This window comes from Myotis brandtii, unplaced genomic scaffold, assembly GCF_000412655.1.
Source record: "Myotis brandtii unplaced genomic scaffold, ASM41265v1 scaffold432, whole genome shotgun sequence".
In the NCBI taxonomy this organism is placed as follows: domain Eukaryota; kingdom Metazoa; phylum Chordata; class Mammalia; order Chiroptera; family Vespertilionidae; genus Myotis; species Myotis brandtii.
The window spans coordinates 1,993,471-2,014,169 of record NW_005366520.1 but is presented as its reverse complement, the minus strand read 5'-3'; the positions used below and the strand labels follow the sequence as shown (position 1 = coordinate 2,014,169).

Below are 20,699 nucleotides of genomic sequence, written 5' to 3'. Positions count from 1 at the left end.
AATCCATCTGTCAGTCTAATCTGCAGGACCCCAAGTAAATCTAAGAAGATAGAATAGAAAAGTGTTTCCTCTCCTACATTAGCTTTGACTACTCCTCTGCTGTGTACAGTCACAATATTTATAGACTCTTATTACTAAACATCAGGATTTTTCACAACAGATAAAACTAGCATTACACACTAAACATTTATTTTTTTCCAGTCAGACAGCTCTAAAGTGCCTTTATAAATAACTGATATTATAACCTAATTTTATATATGTTTCCTCTTTCTTATTTCAATATTCTATTTAGAATTTTTTAAATTAGTTCCACTAAGTTTGAGTTTCTGGGGGGATGTGGAAAGCTAATGGGTTTATATCTAATAGAAATTCTAGAACTGAAATAATTACTGAGTTGACTTTCTTAAACTCATTATCTTATTCAGTGAAAGTTAATGTAACCTCACAATATTAGTTGAACCAAAACAATTAAAAATATTTGAAGACATTATATATTTCAGTTGAAAGCAATCTGATGATAAATTTTAAATACAAAAGTGACTATAATACTAATTTTTCTTCTAGGATTATTATTCAATTAAATAATTTATGGCTGATGATTAATGGTGCTAATTATATCCACTTTCAGAATTACTTCAATAATTATTTATTCTCTTCTGTCTCTGAGTAATTAATTGGCATAGATGCATCTTAGTTTACATTGCCTTGTCTCATAAAAAGAAGATAGTATGGTCTATTGAACATAAGAAACCATAGTTTTGGACAGTTATGACTAATTTTCTTTTCTCCTCTACAGGTTGGCTGCTAGTTTTCAAACTCAAATTCTTAACTATATCCATTGTTCAGCTATGTTCCAATTGTAACAAAATTTATGAAGGTTTTCATTACTTAATGTATCCTGAAAAAATTGCTTAGCACTCTGTAAAGTCCAACTTAACATTGATTTACCCCTCAGTTTTATATTTTATATCTTTTTATATTTCCAAGGTAATATTATACAGTCATTTAATGCAGCAATTTAAGCGACTCAGCCTCATATCCTTATTTGTTTTTACACATTATCGTCCACATGAATTTATGTATCAAGACACAACCACCGCTTTTACACTTTTTTTGCAGTCATCTCATTTAATACATCTTCTGCTGCATAAATAACATTAAAAATCATGTAATAAGAACTGCTTGAATAAGGAAAAAAGACTTAGTAGCTAGTTTTTAAGATAGCAATAATTTTGTGGGGTTTATTCATGAGTTTAAAAGCTTTCTAGTTTTATAAAACCTGCATGTCATTGTGAAAATTCAGCATTTTATTATACCTAATTTTTTAAGTATACAAGGCCATCTTTCTCCTTAATACCAACGGTCTTGTCCCTAGCACAATACTTTTTACATAACCTTTGTCATTTTTTGTCATGATAAAGTCCAAAGTTAAGATGTTTCTAGTAACTGAACTGCTGATTCAATTACAAGTAAATACAGTCTTCAGATGCAATCTATGCATCAAAATTAATCTTACTATACTAATTTTGAAAACAAGTGCTTAGAAAAGAGTTCATAGAGATACACTTTTTAAAAAGTGAGTCCTCACCATTTTATTTTTATCACAACACTCCATTGTACGTAATACTCCATTGCTAAAGCACTAAACACTTTTATTCCAATTTATTGCTAATTTAGAAACTCATTGACAGAATACTTTTATACAATTTCTCTGCATTTATTGATGAGTTTATTTGAAATATATTTCTGATTGGCATTGTTTTGCTAAGGGTATAAATATCTTTATGTCTCTATTTATATATCACCTTGCCTCTAGTCCTCTAGCCTTCTAGAAGAATGTTGCATTTACTTAAAATACCAACAATGTTTTTGCATGCGCATTTTAATACAACTTTACCAGAATTTGGTGTAGAGGTATTTTCTTTAGTTTTGTTTGGTATTGTGTTTGGTATCTTGGTAGTTTTAAGATGATATTTCAAGGCTGGGTAAAATTATGAGCTAATGCCTTATGAGAGTGCTTGTTTCGTCTACTTTGCTTAGGTCTTAGTATTTCTCCTTATGTTAATTTTTCACATTCTATGTCTTCTGCATAAATTGTGGTTGTGTTCTTTTATTCCGTTAGCCATGTTATGTGCTATTCAATTTTATCTTATTAAAATTATATGTGTGGGTAAACATGGGTACATAGGTCTACATTTATAAAGATTCCTAGAGAGGAAAGTAAAAAAAGGAAAGTCAAGAAAGAAAAGTTTTTTTCTGCAGTTATAATCTCATAAGAAAACTTTTCTACTTATAACTGCTTCCTTTTGATCCATAGTGATGTTAATCGTTATTCTAAGTTTACTCTGCTGGGTATCCCCAAAGGAGAATACATCAATATTCAAATCTAAAACTTTTCTCACACCTTTTTTCTTAGCCAAGTGAACTGTAAGCATTTTTCCTGCATAACTTCACAACCTTTTTTTTTTTTAATCTTGTAACTCTGCAGATCCCTCACCTTAACCAATTTTGAACTTGGATCAAAACTAAAATCTTTAGTTTAGACTGCTTTAATGTTTACTCTTTTGATATATCTGCATCTATCGACCCCTTCATTACCAGAATTGAAGAATAATTACTTCAGTACATTTCCAAGTCACTTTTTGAATAATGTACTTTTAACTAAAACCTGCACTGAAATTTTAAACTTTTTTTCTGAGATGTTATAATAAAGGAAAAAAAACTTTTGGCTTTAAATTTTGGAAAAGTCTTTGCTTTAAAGAATGTTCAACTTTGTTTAGAATGATGAAAGAGCTTGTGGTTCAGAAACATATGCAACATGTTTCAAGGCATGCTAAGTCTCTATAGATAAGCAGTTAATAGCAGGCCATGCGTGTTAAACATAAATAAAAAAGATGGAGGCACCAAAAGATACTGAAATTTAAAGAAGTATTAAAGATATATAGGCACCTGTGCACTACACACTCATATACATAAACAAACAAACAAACAAACACACACACAAACACAAAAGCATATATGTACCAAGGCCTAATTCTGCTAGCCATTGCTGATAAGGATTCTGGTTCCAGATGTCTTCTGCCCAAGGGATACATATAAAACCTATGGCTGTTCAGCAGGTTAATTGGCAATATACTGCTATTGGCCAGGCATGCTTGTCCCCATGTGGTCCACACAGGCAAATGTATGCTATTGGGCGAGCATATATAACCTCTATGAGTCCCTTCCCAAAATCATAACTCTGGACCTCATAACTATACAATCATTGGGGAAAATAATGTGGCAATGGGATAGAACATATAAACACTGCACACCTCAGCATTCAGGATTCAGGTATTATGGTCTTTCCAACCTGCCTGCACCTTATCCTAAGTATACTAACCTCTCCCATCTCTCTCCTCCTTGCTATGTGTTTTAAGTTGATTTAATAAATCATGTGATTGAACAATTTAATTTTGTTTGTGAGGTTCTCTGTTTTATGACATCTGGGATAATTTGCCTGGTGGTGTAATTGGAGGCTACCTTTGCATCAAGGTAATTTTCCCAATTGCATTTCAATTATTGAGCATACCCTAAAATGAGCATAAACACTATATTTTGAGTTTTTAATTCAAAATAAATTGTTTGATTACTATATGTATCAGGAATTCAGTTGTGACCCAAAATGCCCCACTGCTTAAAGTGATCAGATGGAAAATTGCAGGAATGGCTATAATTTATAAAGAATTTGACAAAAGAAAAATAAAGATTGCATCTAATTTTCATGAATTAATTTTGTTCCTTTCTTCTATTTTTTGAGATAAACACTTTTTTTGAGTCTTAAATGGTGAATAAATAGATTCATCAATGGGAATATTCATGAAACTATCTGGGGATATTTTTCTTCACATTTTGATATTTAATAATGATAATGCCAACCAAGGAGGTATTTGAAAGAAAAAGAATAATTAATGTCTAAAAGATTACCCCCCCCCATACTAAAAATAACAAGCAAAACTACCACTCTGCTAGGCTGCATTGCTCTTTAGTGAATAGCTATCCAAAAACTAAAGGTTTATTTTTGCCAGCTTTATCATAGACCATACACTAAAATATCTATAAAAATGAAAGTGTAATATGCTAATTAGACCAAGGGCCAAATAGCGGAACAACTGTCCAGACGACCTTCCAGCCGAAGCTGGGGATGCGAGGGCTGAGGCAGCGACTGGGGCTGCGAGGGCTGAGTCCCTTGCAGAATTTCATGCATCGGGCCTCTAGTGTCCTTTTAATAGCCCAATTATTAAAAATTGTGCAACATTCATTTACTCATTGAATGTTTTGCTTATTTAGAACACTGTCAATTCCAACATAAAATTACATGAACACACACTCACACACATACACACACACACACATACACACGCTATTCTTTGTGTCATCCTTAGCATGAAAAGGGGGTAAAAACGACTAAAGACTAGTAAAGTGTGTTCTAACACTTGTTCAGACATCCACTTAAAGCACAAGTTGAATCCGGTTTAAATCCAAGTAAATGTTGGATTCAGACAGTGAAATGCCTTTTACTGGTACCAGGACTCAGATAGATGTTAGGCAGCCTTTGGCATGTAGAAGAAGCTGTCACAAACCACTGTTTACAGAATGTATCTGGGCTTCAAGAAACTGGTCCTTATTTGACTGGCATCTTTCCTGCATGTGGGGTTTGCAGATCAAGCTCTGGCTACCGGCCCACAATCTTCTCAGAGCCTCTGATCTGTCAACCTCCCAGTGGCCCTGACAACTTACTCTCTTACTCTTGAACAAAAACACTAACCAATTAGTGATTTTACAGAGCTGTTTTAAAAATAACACACTGACAAAGAAAATGTAACCACGTTTGTTTCTGATGTGGGGGCATCTTCGCTTGTCACAGCTTTTCAAGTGGATACAGTCATTTGCCACACAAACCCCTTTTTCTGATCAAAGGAAACTGCTTTCCATAGATTATTCCCTGGTCCTGAGCATTTCTCCTTTTGGTCTGCTTTATTAAGCTTCTACCTTATACATTCCTCTGACATGTTGGAGATTCCCCAATTCCCTGTCAATGTCCATGTTACATTTGACTTCAATTTTCCCCTTCAGAAATCTCTTCCATACCCAGTCCTTTCATTTGAGTATGGATGGAGTTGACTCAAAATTTTACCTCCAATGCATACATTTATTTGGGACTTTATTTGAGTGTCAATCTCTTTCTATGGCCTGGAAGCTCCATGAAGCAGGGATGTTATACATTTTTCCCATAATATGTATGCCTGACATGAAAAGGTGCTGCATAAATATTTGTTGATTAACCAGTAAATGAGTGCAGCTAAAGACTTTCTACTGAAAGTTTCCTGAATTTTTTTGTAGTACTTGGTTCCACATGAAGTTGTGGATATATAGGGTTTCTCTGTGTTTTTTTCCTGGTCACACCTAGGATCTTTAAAATAAAACTTGATAGATGATTTTAAAGATACCTAATTAAAAAGTATGTTATCATCATAGTCATGTATGTTCATGGCAGCAAATGGAAAGTACAGTTAAGCTTAAGATGAAAAGTAATTGACTCCCATCTCTCCCCTTTGCACCCTAGGCCCCCCTCCCAGAGATAAGCATGCCTCCCTTTAATGAATCTAGTACTTACTTTCATAGCACTGCTTCTAGATTTATGAAACATTTTGATAATATAAATTGATTCATGGATATAAGAAAATGAGAACATAACTTACACAACTCTTCTCTACATCTTTCCAAAGCTTAACACTTATACAATTATGTTTAATTTTTTAGTTGGTCATTTTTCTACTTTATAATAAAATCTGGGCATTCACATTTCAGCACTATCCTCAGAATTTTCCCTTTGAAAGATGGTTTATTTTTAAAACTTTGCAATTTATCATTTTACTCTTGTATCTTTCATTTTCCTCAAAAAGGGCCATGTTAACAAATTAATAATCTGATTAAGTCATGGTATTCCTTCTGCAAATTTACACATTAAAATATGCCTAAAAACAAGAAGAAGAATTGCTCCCAAAGTAAATTGGTTAAAATGTATTCAATGTCTCATGCATATTTACTTCTGTTTTCTATGGGAAATGTTTTACTATGTAAATTAATGAATTTACAAGTCATCTGAAATGATTTAGTAGTGTCTCAGGGCAGGGAGGTTGAAATTAAAAAAAAAAAAGAAAGAAAAAACTTTCTTGATCAAATAAAGCTTAATTGCACCTTGGTTTGTTATAGTTTTATATTAATACATTATACTCTAAATAATTAATTATTAATAAATCCTACTTGAATGTAAATTTAACATAGACATAGGATTTTTCACGTGCAAAAATAGTCAACAATATTTAGGTGACATTAACTCAACCTATGAATTTATCAAGGCAAAATACTCAAAATAATAGTTACAGATAATTTTAGAAGTAAAGATAGATGATATTTATAAATAAATGGAATTCATATAACTTTACAAGACATAGATAGGTACTTAGCTCAGTTCACATGCTCTCTTTCTACTCCCTTTATCCCTTTTCTTTCTTTTTTTTTTCTATGAAGTAACAGAATAGAAAAGAAAATCTGTAATGACTTTTGAAAACTTCTCCAACAATACCTCCACAACTATAAAGTTTAAGGTTCAAAAATATTCTGCATTTAAAATTAATCATCTTAAGTTGATATTCAGAATATACAGAAGATAAAACAATGTAGAATTCATGTGGAAAAAATATCTCCATGTGTATCAAAATTATTTAAGAAAATAAAATATTAGACATATGCATTTTAAAATAAGAAATCTAATGTAAACTAGAAGTTTTGTTGACAAAAATATATAAGTATGCTGAAAATATCTATAAACAACATCAGAGAAAACAAATAAAGCTTCATTTTAATTTGAGAACAAAGGTATTAAGCTTGTATAAAAATTCAGCAATCTATTACCTCAATTTGCCCAATTCTTTTAATCTGTTTTACTATTCATTCTACTATATAATTACTTGCTACCAAATATAAAGTCTCTATTGATAGTTATTTACTCAAGTAGGAGCAACAAAAATACAGAAGCACATTTTAAAACTTTTATAAATATAAGGTCCCTGGGAAGATAATGAAATCTTTTATATTAAAATACATAAGCCAGACCATCCATTCACCACAAGGCAGCCTCTAATATTATTCAAATAGTACTATTGTCCTATTCATTCTGGAATATTCTGCATATTTTCAATTTCCTTAATCCTTTGAAGTCTATTAGAATGGGTTTCAAGTAGCATCTGGATTCTTTGTTATTTCAAACTAGAGGCCCAGTGCATGGGTTCTTGCACTGGTGGGTGGGGTCCCTCAGCATGGCCTGCACCCTCTTGCAATCTGGGGCTCCTCGGGGGATGTCAGACTGCTGGTTTTAGCCCGATCTTCACAGGCCAGGCCGAGGGACCCCACCAGTCCATGAATTCATCAGTCTGTTCTGTGTTTCCATACCTGGGCATTGAGTGCCCCCTGGTGGTCAGTGTGCATCATAGTTACCGGTTTAATGGTCAAATGGTCAAAAGGTCAATCACTTAGAGTTTTATAGATATGTCAAAAAAAGTGGTGACTCTGTAGTAGTAAGAATGCTATCCTGTTTGTGAGATTTCAAATTTTTTTAAAATATATTTTTATTGATTTCAGAGAGGAAGGGAGAGAGAGAGAAAGAGAGAGAGAGAGAGAGACATCAATGATGAGAGAGAATCATTGATTGGCTGCCTCCTGCATGCCCCACACTGGGGATTGAGCCCGCAACCCCAGCATGTGCCCTTGACCAGAATCAAACCTGGGACCCTTCAGCCCACAGGCCAACACTCTATCTACTGAGCCAAACTAGCTAGGGCTCAAATCTTTGTTAGTTTTTATACTTCTTAAGTTTTTATGTTTGACTGCACAATGTTGAGGAAAAAAAGTCATAAATTAGATATTATTAAAATAATGTTCAATAATCAAATCACTCTTAAGTACATGAAAATTCTTGGCAATCCATTGCGAAAGCACCATGTTATGACAAGTTCAGATACACCTCTTTTAGATTCCCACTATAATACTAAAACTAGGACTGGCAGACAACTGATTACTAGGCTCTAAAGATAAGACCAATAGAACAATCTTGAAATCAGTTGGAGTCTTCACTAGGATTTATTGGCATAAAATAAAATAAACAATATTGCTCACTTTTATGCATTGGAGGCTATAAATAAACTCTATAACTCCCAGAAACTATGCTTCAGCTGCATTCCTCTTGACTACTGCCTTCTAAAGAAAATAGGGTGCTTTTTTCACTTTCTCCTTCTACTATGTATCTTTTTCTCTATATTTATTTAGAGAACATAATTTCTAGAAAATGAGTAGATTAAAAGGAAGGGGGAATCATATAGTGCCTTATGAAAATATATTTTTACAAGGCACATACATAGAAAATATAAGAACGACTCACAGAAGCATTACATATTGAAGTTTGTAATTTAGAGATCCATATATAAAACATAAAGAGTGCTTTTCTTGGCATCATTTTTTGTAAAAGCCAAGTAAATAGAATGTAATAAGATTATTCTTCAAAATGAACAGAGCTATACCATATAAATATTGATGCTAAGAATATGGATAGGGACTGGGCATCAGTTACCAATCACATAATCCAGCTTTTTTTTTTTTTTCAGTGTAAGTGAACATGAGGAAAAGAATTTAATGTAGAAATCAGGAAAAAGTTCATAGAATTAGTTTCCATCTTAAATAGAATGTAAACAAAAACAAAACAAAAAAAAAACCATGATTTTTATTTTTTTTAAAATCAGACACGCAAAAAACCAGTAAGGCATAATAAAAGAATAGAAAAAGGACAAAAAAAAAGTGAAGAAGGTGGATAGAAAAAAAAAAGTGGGAAGTATTTCCAAAAACCAATAGGTAATTACCTTTGAAAAGAAAAGACAAGGAGTTGGGTTAGATGATATATATAATAGAGGACAGAGAATGAAAGCCGAATATTTATATAAGTGTTTAAGATGTAGAGCCAGATCATTTTCAAAAGGAGCAATTATAAGACATAATGAATAATAATGATACTAGTACTAATGAACTGTGCCAAAACAGAAAGTAATGGAGGTTAGCCCAAGTAATTTTAGTAGATGAGTAGGTTAAATGAAAACACTGTGGTACATTTACACAATGAAATACTATGCAGCTGTGAAAATCAAGGATCTCTTACCCTTGACACAGCGTGGAGGGACCTGGAGAGTATTATGCTAAGCAAAATAAGCCAGTCAGAGAAAGACAAGTATCACATGATCTAACTCATATGTGGAATCTAATGAACAAAATAGATCCAGAGACATGGAAGCATGGAACAGCCTAAGGGATCTCAGAGGAAGGGGTACAAGAAGAGATTAACCAAAGACCTTATATGCATACTAGAGGCCCAGTGCACGAATTTGTGCATGGTGGGATCCGGCTGGCCCGGCCCCAATTGGCAGATCGGGGCCGGGTCTGTAAGGAGGAGGAGATGGCGAGAGGTTGGCTGGCTGGCCTGCCCCAATTGGGCCGATCAGGGCTGGGCTGGCTGGGGGGAGGGGCTGCGGGCAATTGGCCAGTGGGCCTGCCCCTGATTGGGGTGAGGGGGCAAATTGTGGGCAGGACTGGCCATGGGGAGGAGCTGTGGGCTGGCCAACCCTGCACCTAGATGGGGGGGAGGGCAATTGGGGGTCAATGGCCAGGGGAGGGGCCATGGGAGGTTGGCTAGCCAGACCCACTCCTGAATGGTGAGGGGGAGCTGATTAGGGGCAGAGCTGGCTGGGTAAAGGGGCCATGAGCTGATCGGGGTGGTGGGGGTTGAGCAGTGGTGAGGTCAGCCATGGGGAGGGGCTGTGGGCAGTAGGCCAGCTGGCCCTGCCTCCGGATGGGGTGGGGGAGCTGATCAGGGGCTGAGCTGATTGGAGGGAGGGACCGTGGGCCCATCAGGGTGGTGGGGGCCCATCGTGGGTGTGGCCGGCCAGGAGGAGGGGCCGCAGGTGGTTGGTTGGCCAGCCCTGCCCCTGATTGAGGTGGGGGGGGCTGATCTAGTGTGGGGTCGGGCAGGGGGAGGGTCTACAGGAGGTTGGCCGGCCGGCCCCTAACGCTATTGGGGTGTGGGGCCCATCAGGGGTGGGGCCTGTCTGGGGGAGGGGCTGCAGGTGGTTGGCTGGCTGGCCCTGCCCCTGATCGGGGTGGTGGGGCCAATCTGGGGTGGGGCCAGTGTGGGGGAAGAGAATGCAGGAGGTTGGCTGGCTAGCCCCGCCACCTATTGGGATGGGGGGAGTGATCAGGAGCAGGGTTGGCCAGCCACCCCACCCTCAATTGGGGTGGGAGAGGCCAATCAGGGGCGGGGCTCACTGGGGGAAGGGACCATGGGAGGTTGGCCAGCTGGCCCCACCTCCCGATCTGACCGATTCGCTGGCCTCAGTGGGCATCATAGCGACCTGTTGTTAGGGTTGTTACAGCATTCTGGTCATTGGCTTTTTATATATATAGCTATGCATAACCCATACAGTAGGCCTGGGAGAGGGGTGTAAGGAGAAGGGGTCAAAGGGGGGAAAAGGGGTTATATGTAATACTTTGAACAATAAAAAATTGGAGAGTTTCACCCTTTTAAGATCTTCTGCAAGACAGAACTAGCTTAAGTAGCTACCTAAGGGGTCTCATGTTTTTATTACACAGCATAGAAAATACTCTCATTTTATCACTTTTCTCTAAGTTAACCTCTCACTTTACGGAGTTATTAAATATTGTGCTTCAGTCAGGAGTAAAAATAATCAAATAAGGATACTCTATCCTAGAAGTCACAGTCGTTTGTATATTTAAATTCAAGTTTTAGATAATTGTCCTTAACAAATTAAATCCAAACTGTAAAGCTAAAATTTACAAGTTGCTGACTGATTCGCTTCCGGCCTAACTCTCTGACCTCATTTCATATAATTCTCTCATTCACTGAGTTTAAGTCACAGTGCCAATGTTTTGGTTTGTTGTTGACAATAGGCAGTTCATTCCCACTCAGGTTCTTTTCCAATGCTCAGCCCTTGGGCACCCTGCTGTGTGTGCCTTAATGCTACTTCTCCAGAATATCTATCCCTCATCACCCATCCAAGTAACTCTCCCCTCACCCTGGTACTTTTCTATGTTATTTTCCAACTATTACTTGGCTTGATTTTCTTCATGGTAGTTATACTACCTGATATCATCATATTATATTTTTATGTATTTGGTGCCTTACCTTCAATACTAATATATAAACTCGGTGACAGTAAGCAACTGGTGTCTGTCCTATTCATTAATATTCCTCTGCACATGCTATATTTGCAGCACTTATAATACTGTCTGGCCCTTAGCAGGTATTTACTAAAAAAAAAATAATAATAATACATGTCAATAAATAAAGAAATATGCAAACAATCTCTAGCATCAGTAGCCACCTATAAGTAATATACCCCAAGTACTCATGTTTAAAATCACTAAAATATTAAAATAATGCTAATTACAGTATAATACTTTTGTCAGAAGATTATTGGCATATTAAATGAGACAAAGATCACAAGTGATTTAGTATAGAATCTGATAGACTAGCATGTAGAATGTGCTCCATGAAGGTTTATTATTGTCAGTTATTTTTCCAACAAACTGTGTGTTCAGAAATTACTAATGTATTAGGATTGAAAAAGTTTAATGTATGCAAAATAAATTAGAAAGAAAATATTAGCACATTTAATTATGTATAAGAAATTATCATGATGAAAGTCCACAGTTTTTAAATAACATTAATAATTTATGGCAAAGTTCCATATTTGCAAATCTTTATGTTATATAAAACTTAAATTCATCTCAGTAACTTAACACTTTGGCATTCTTACTAATGATGAGGAGCGTTAGAGTATTATTATATATCTTACTCAAAATGAGCTCAATAAAGTATGTATGGTCCCCATTTTTTTTCAGTTTAAAATTATGCATGTCCTTCAGCATCACCTAATAATTATTTATTACATTAAATGATACAGGATCTTATAACAATAACTTCTTACAGAAATAAAATTATAAATCAAAGCACAGGAAATGATCACACAAAACACTGATCGCTAAATGGATTTTATTTTTAAAAGGTACTTAAACTTGCATTTTAAATCTTGAAGATTACTACTTTATATTGCTAATTCAGACATGTTGTACAAGCTTAAAATGAATCAAAATGTGTGTAGCTATATATGCATGAGTTACAGTAAATTTAAGCCTCAAAGGAGAAAGTTGGATTTAGGTGATTGTGCCGATTGCAATCTTCAGTAATAACTTTTTTGAATATCCATTTTCTTGTGCAAGTCATCTAATTTGCCTAGTGGAATTATAAAAGGCACAATAAAATTAAAATATTTTCCTGGAAACAGATTTTAGTCAAATATAAATTTAAGTGATTAATTGCTATTCTCAGTAAATATGATGTTCCCAGAAATGTGTGTTGTCAGTGTAATTTATCCCACCCTACGGATAGTAGTGAAATGCTGATGGTCCTTGATGTATGAGGCCATTTCTACTTGGTTGACATGTAGCTTGGAAGGAAATTCCACATAGAAGTATAAACTTAGATTTCCTCAGCCTTTTACAGAAGCAGGGACAAAAGGTTTTGTATTATACATTTCTTTAACTCACCATTATCTATTGCCCTTCTTTCTATATTAAAGTGCATGCCATCTGTTAAGTATTTAAATCTAGTTACTATCTTACATACACAACCACCACCACATTACATGACTCAGTCAACATATACACTTTTTGACTCTCTACATTACTTTGACTTAGCTGTGCTCTTGTATGGAGGACAGCTCGAGTCACATGTCTTTTTCAAGAGATCTTCTTTGGTAAATTGTGGCCCATTAAATGTTTGGAAATACAGATGAAATGGCAGTTATTTACCAATTAAGGGGTAGTTTTCATGATCAAATTTTTAGATTCTGTAAGCAGAGTCCTATGGGAGCACATTTAGAGAAAAACTAATTTTATTTCCTGAAGAAGTGGGAGGTCCAGACACCAATCCAGAATCTCACAACCAGTTTCCAGCAGAATTGACGAGGACCATAGCATAGGCATCTGCTCCAAAGCCATTGCTTACTGTTTCCACTATAATGTGTTACTTCAAGTATTGCCAGAAAATGACTCACAGATAACTATGTGAGGAATTGCGATGTTACGTCATTCAGACTGGATCCGGAAATCAAATTAAGATATTTTGATGTATGTCATCAATTCCCCCAAATGATGTGAGAATATATAAACAATTAAATGCATGACTGTACAGAACATATAATTAAATTCATGACCAGCAAGGCTAAGGGAGCCTGCACTTAGTAAAACAATAGGCTCTTTTGTTACTGCTATTCCCAGGCCTAAAAGAATATATGACACAAGGTTGACACTTTACAAGTATTCGCTGCATAAACATATAAGGGAAATTTAAGAATTAATGAATTCATAGGATGGTATTCAATTCTGTTTCAGTTCTAATATTGAAAGCGTTTAGGATTTCTGTATTAATAAATCTTTGTGGCAGCCAATTTTTTTTTTTTAGTATGCTGATGTCTGATGAGTTCTTTAAAATTTACTCTTCAACAAATTTTGTAAAAGGTCAAACAAAATAATATATTCCTCATCATTAATTATTTGAGTAGGCATTTATTACTCTTTTGTAAAACATAACTCGTATATTTCCTATTCTTTTTTTTAACTATACTAATGACTCTGAATTCTTAAAGAAAGTCCATTGACCAATAAAATAAAATTTAAAATATAAAGCTTTATATTTTCTCATCAATGCAATGTTCATTTACTAATGAGGCATCAACTTTCATTCCAAAAGTTTTAATGTTGTTGTTATTTACTTGTTGGCATATCTACCTATGACCCATTCAGAGGATTAAATGTATGTTCACAAGTTGGGATGACCTGACATTTTGTGGCAACAAAATGAAAGCATCTTCTGGTCTTCTACAAAAACAAATAGTTCATCTAGCTCTAAGGGCAATTCATTCAGGATGCCTCTACTGCACATCTTCAAAAGAAAGACTGAGATTGTAAAAGGTCTAGCATAGGTCAGGCAGGATGGAGAGAGGTGAGGGGCATGCACAAAAGACTGAGTGAGAATAAGACAAGAACATTAACAAACTAACAAGCCAACAAAGGCAAAGAAAACCTCACAGAAACCCGCTGAGGAGAGTAACTCATCTATACCAAACCACTTTTCATCCTGCTTTCCCACTGAGTGTCATGAGGACACCACACAGCATATGTGAGTGCAAACATAACTAAACTAAAATTAAAGACCAAACCAGAAAATAGCACACAAGGTAAGTTTATATGAACCTAGGCTCATTCATTTGTTAATTTCAAAAATATTGAGGAAGGATTTACAAGCATCAGGCTCTTGACTAGGTGCTATGGATATAAATATGATGTTGCCCTTCTCTCAACGAGCTTATATAGACAAACTAGAGGCCCGGTACATGGAATTCATGCACAGGTGGGGTCCCTAGGCCTGGCAGATGATCAGGGCCAGGCCGATCAGGGCCCAAAGGCCCCAGCAGGGTGTGGGAGAGTCGGTGACAGTGGCCAGGCTAGATGCGGAAGGAACAGATGCCAGACGCTGACGCTGCCCTCGGCACCCCACCACCCCATGGTTCCCCATCTCCCCCCTTCCTTCCCTCGGTGCTGTGCTGCCACCACGGGCCTGCCTGCAGGGGGAGTGATGGGGGAAGGGGTCAGGGGAGGTTTTGATCCCCAGTTTGGAATGTGCTGGAGGCAGCCAATCAATGATTCTCTATCATCATTGATGCTTCTATCTCTATTTCCTTCTCCAAAATCAATCAAATATATATTTTTAAAATGCAAGGTTTTTAGAGGAAGAAAGGTAGGGCAAGGGAGTTATTAACAGGGGGGCATTTGAGATCTTGCTCTCATTTCAGATAGGATAACATAAGGTGGTCCTCAGGGGGTGACAGGTGAGGAGTGGCAGTGGGTGAAGCAGGGGACTGGGGGCTGAGGAACAGACTGTAATGACTGGCAATGTCTGTGACAGTGACACTGAGCCTGTGTTAGGGCCAACGCTGGGATCATTCATTCCCAAGAAGTTTTGATTCCAGATGGGAGGAGAAACATGGAGATCAGCAGGCCTTTCTTAGCCTAGAAGGTGATGCGGGCAGCAGGAGTGGGCTGCCCTGCTTCCCTACAAATGTAAACATGCAGTGTAACTGCACATGGATGTCAGTCACACAGTAAAATCAATGCCCAGCCAGCGCTGATGCTATGTCCTGCCACTCTCTGGCTGTGCTGTGGCGCTATTGGCTGGGGGGCTGAAGCCATGTCCCCAAGTGCAGGTAGTATGCGAAGGGGCGGGCAGGAGGACAGAAGCTGGAAGCCGAAGCTGAGGCGGCCCGGCAGCTCTATGTCCGCCATGGAGCTGGACGGGGAGCAGCTGTCAGTGCGACTGGCTTTGGAGTTGGAGGGGCTGTGCTTCCTGCACATCACCAGTGAGTCCCTGTGAGCCCGTGGCACGCCAGCCGGGCCAGGAGGGGCCTGGGGAGGCCTTTCCCTCCTGAAGCCGTTCTTCTCAGGGTGGCAGTGTCGGCCACTTTTTTTTTTAATTGGAAAGCAAGCTCTGGGCTTGGGGTTTCTGGGATCTTTGGGCCATAGCATGCGTCTCCAGGCCTCACTGCGCCCCCCTCCCTCTCCTCCTGGGTTGAACATATGGCCCCTGGTCGTCAGTGCGCATCATAGTGACTGGTCAACCAGTTGTCCTGGTCGTTCCGCCATTATGGTCTCTGGGCTTTTATTTTATAGGATAGGAGAGAGTAAACCAACCATTTATACCACAAGGCGGTAAGTCCCATCAAAGAGGAACAAACAGGATTCTGAAGGAGCCCATTTACTCAGAGCTGGAGATTGAGGGGGAGCAGTATAATATAAAGGGTTTCTCAGGTGTTCTAATTGGATACTGTAGAAGTGGCCATTAGCTGGTATAAACTCAAGTGATGGGAACTGCATGTTGAAAGGGCACTAAAGAGAGAGAAACAGGATGACATTTTTGAGGACTGTAAGTACCAAGCATGGTATGGCTGGATCAAATAACATAGACTTGCCTGTATAATTATGAACTATTATCATACAGATGAAGATTTAGGTAAGCAGGACTCAACTAAGAAAGACCTTGTTTACTAATCTCAGAAGTGTGAGTCATTCTAGTAAGCAGTGGGGAACCATTCAAAGATTGAAAGCAGATCATTTGCAATGATCACTCACTCCATGACAGTTTCCCACAAAGGATTGATGGAGACAAGACAGGAGGCAGGAAGAAATATTGGTTTGCTTGACTAAAGAATAAGCTCATTTTTATGATGTAAGCATGATTTGCCTCCTTAAAAAGTAATCATCTGTCACATTAAATTAATTTTGTCAATTTGTTTTTTATGGCTTTATAGTTTTGTTGCATTTAATATGTAAATTACATTGTTTTATGTTTCCCAACTGGCTTTCATTCAGTGCCTTACACACACGCACACACACACACACACGCACACACACACAACTATGTTAAAAATTAATACCTGAAAATTTTACATGCAGTATAACTGCACATGGACGTCAGTCACACATCCAAATCAACGCCCAGCCAGTGCTTAAAGATACAATACCAGTCAGAGAAAGACAAGTATCACATGATCTTACTCATATGTGGAATCTAACGAGCAAAATAGGTCCCAAAGCATAGAAGCATAAAATAGACTATCGAATCCTCAGAGGGAAGGCAAGGGTGGGTGGGAAGAGATCAACCAAAGAACTTGTATGCATATATGCATAACCCATGAACACAGACAATAGTATGGTGAAGACCTGGGGCTTGGGGTGTGGGAGGGCTATAAGAGGTCAATGGGGAGAGGGGAGAAGGGTACATATGTAATAGTTTCCACAATAAAGATTAAAAAATAAAAATATATTTTTATCAACATATTAATTCAAATAAATGTAGCAATATGATTACACATGTTCAGAAATCATAGGATACATATTAGGTATATTTAAGTAAGAAAGAGAAGCATATTTCAATTAGGTTTTTTAATATCTGCCACCAAATAAACTACATTATCAAATGATATGCTTTAAATACTCATAATTTTCTACTAAGACCTTTATACATAGAATGTCATAAACTATAACAAGAAATAGCTAAAATAGCTATGCCCTAAAAAAGTGTTACACATAATGTATTTCTGCTCCAAGTCAAACCAGTTTAATCTCAGAATGAGATATGTATAAGATATAGTTCTTTACTTATGTATTTGTAAATGTACATATTTTATTTTTAAATATAAATCTTCTATAAAATTGGTTGCTTTATTATGATAATTTAAAAAAATAACTAGCATAGTGAGGAAATATTTTTAAGAAAAGAAACCAAAAATGCATCTGACTAGGACAGGATTCATTGGTCCACAATTTAAAGAAAACTTTTCATCCTTTTCATAGAATATATAGAACATTTTAATACTGGTACACAGAGGTGGCTACTTAGAGCAATGGAGGATTTCTGACATTTTAGGTTCCAAGTAACCCCCTAGTATTGAGACATCGGTAACTTTTACAAATATGTCTCCATTTTGACGTACTGGTGTTGACTTGGCATTTCAGTTGGGAAGTTCCATCTTAAGGGACACTCAAGAGCTGAGAAAGGTTGTCATGCCAGGAAGCTGCTGACTTTAAAAAATGGGTCAATATGTTGAATACAAGAAAGTTGGTGTGTCCGACTCTGAGTTGATAAAATTGCACATGCCTCTAGCAGATGTGTCAAGCATTGAGAGGACAATAATTTCCCATTTAAATGCCAACTGCCTGATGGATAACAGCTATTTGGATAACCTTGTTGAAAAACACTCTAAGGTTTTGTCTAGGTCCAGGCAGAAATAATGCTGGGTTGACTAATAACATCTACAAAAGGTGTGGTAGGAGAGAGTAGCATTATTAGCTGACCTAGACCATGAGGTTGACTGTACAACATGAATATATACTTTGCAACCCTTTCTTTAAAAGCATTTTGGATTTGAAAAGCAGGCTTTAAATTTGTTATATTGTTTTTTATTATAAACTAGTAGCCCTGCGCATGAATCCATGCGCCAGTAGGGCATTGCCACCCTCCTGTAGCTCTCCGCCAGCTGCCCCACCCTCCTGTAGCTCCCCCACTCCCCTCTCCCCTCCCCCGTCATAGCTTGCTGCCCTGCCGCCTCCTGTAGCTCTGGAAGCCCGCTTATACCTCACTGGCCCACCCTCCTGCTGATCTGTGATCTGGTCATGAAGCCCTTGGTCATTACACCTCAGGGCGTAATGCTAATTAGCATATTCCTCTCTTGTTATATAGGATAATTTAGATGAGGAACCTATCTTAATCTGTGGTAATTCTCATCGTCTGGCTCCATGCTTGCAATGTAGTACCTTGTTTTTATTGTTTTATCTCTTCCTATTGCTCAAGTAATCTCTAGCTTATTATATCCGCATGCGGCTTTTACCTTTAGACAGAGATTAAGAAGCAACCTCAAAAGAGGACATAGGCCTTGGCCAATTTGGCTCAGGATAGAGCATCAGCCTGCGAACTGAAGGGTCCCGGTTTTGATTCAGGTCAAGGGCACATGCCTTGGTTGCAGCTCGATCCCCAGTAGGGGGCGTGCAGGAGGCAGCCAATCAATGATTCTCTCTCATCATTGATGTTTCTATCTCTCCTCCCTTCCTCTCTGAAATCAATAAAAATATATATTTTTTAAAAAGACATAGATTAGCTCATCCCTGGACCTAGAGGTAGCTGATGCTTGTACTTTCCCTGTGAGTTCAGGATAGGAGTTTCCTCAACACAAAAGAGACCCCGAGTACAGGGTAGATGAACCCTTGGTCTTATGTTTGCTCATGAACTCAGAAAGATGGACAGTAAGACCTTAGGAGAAACAGATCAAATTATCCAAGAAAAAAGGCAGTCCAAGAATACGAAGTAATGCAAATTAGTCAGATTGTTTTTCCAAGTTCACCTATGTACTTTTCTTTCAAGTATTTATTTAATGCTCAGTTCACTCCCCTTTCATGTAGAGAAAAAGAAAAAAATTCATTTTTTCAATATTGTAAAAAACATCAGCCCTTTTATCTTTTAAAATAAAAATAGCCCTAACCGGTTTGGCTCAGTGGATAGAGCATCGGCCTGCAGCCTGAAGGGTCCCAGGTTTGATTCTGGTCAAGGGCATGTACCTTGGTTGCAGGCACATCCCCAGTGGGGGGTATGCAGGAGGCAGCTGATCGATGTTTCTCTCTCATTGATGTTTCTAACTCTCTATCCCTCTCTCTTCCTCTCTGTAAAAAATCAATAAAATATATGTTTTTTAAAAATAAAATTAAAATAATTTTGCTTCTTTCATGCTTGATACCTGGAACATATCATTGGAAGCACAGAATAGCTTCACTTTAGAGACAACTCTTTCCATGTTGGAATATCTGCTAGGGCAGTGGTCGGCAAACTGTGGCTCATGAGCCACATGCGGCTCTTTGGCCCCTTGAGTGTGGTTCCTCCACAAAATACCACGTGCGGGGCAGGCGCACATGTACAGTGCGATTGAAACTTCATGGCCCATGCGCAGAAGTCGGTATTTTGTGGAAGAGCCACACTCAAGGGGCCAAAGAGCTGCATGTGGCTCGCAAGCTGAAGTTTGCCTACCACTGTGCTAGGGCATTACTGTAAAGAGCCAGAGGAAACACTACAAAAAATGGATATACTGGTTGAAAAATGGGTGAAGATATGAACAGTCTAGTCATAGAATGAGAAATATAAATGTACAATAAATTTAAACATTCCACCTTGATAGATCAAAGAAATGCCAATGAAACCTCTTTAGAAAGATTTAAAAGATAAGAGTGTTGGGATTCAGAGAAGCAGGCCCTCTCTCACAAAGGTATAATCTTTATGGAAGCTAATTTTTCAACATCTACTAATGCCTGTAAGAGTCATATACTTTAGTCTGGAAGTTTCTTCACTGAAAATGCACCCAAAGAAAACTTTCTGCAAAGCTTTGCTTGTGATTTTCTTAATTGCCTTGTTAAAGTATCTTATTTTGAAACCAGATAGTAAAGGTTGTAAATAATGCAATATGAACTATCCACTGCTTTTCTCATGAGCGTACTCTAGCTGAGGAGGGAAGTTGGGGGATTATGGAGGATAGGGGCAATGACTGCTTGGAAAGGATAGAAACCATGAAAGTGGCAGAAGCATTGAGAATTAAGGAGCTTGGCTGGAGTGGCTCAGTGGTTGAGCTTGGATTATGAACCAGAGGTCACAGTTAGATTCCTGGTCAGATCATGTCACATATCCAGGCTACAGGCTCCATCCCCAGTGTGGGATGTGAAGGAAGCAGCCAATCAAGTATTTGCTCTCATCATTGATGTTTCTATCTTTCCCTCCCCCTTCCTTTCTGAAATCTATAATAATAAAAGCATAATATGCTAATTAGACCAGACAGCCAAACGACCTTCTGGACAATCTTCTGGATGAAGCTAGGGCTGCGAGGGCTGAGGCAAGCCACCGCAGCTTGTGGGGGGCGGGGGGGGGGGGGGGGGGGGCCCCTTTG

The 20,699-nt window shown here is 37.8% G+C and overlaps 1 protein-coding gene across 1 annotated transcript in view; it reads right to left on the bottom strand.

Annotated features, from left to right (window-relative positions):
- NAALADL2 (N-acetylated alpha-linked acidic dipeptidase-like 2) overlaps window positions 1–20,699 on the bottom strand; it is an 825,315-nt gene that overhangs the window by 368,065 nt on the left and 436,551 nt on the right. The window lies entirely within an intron of this gene.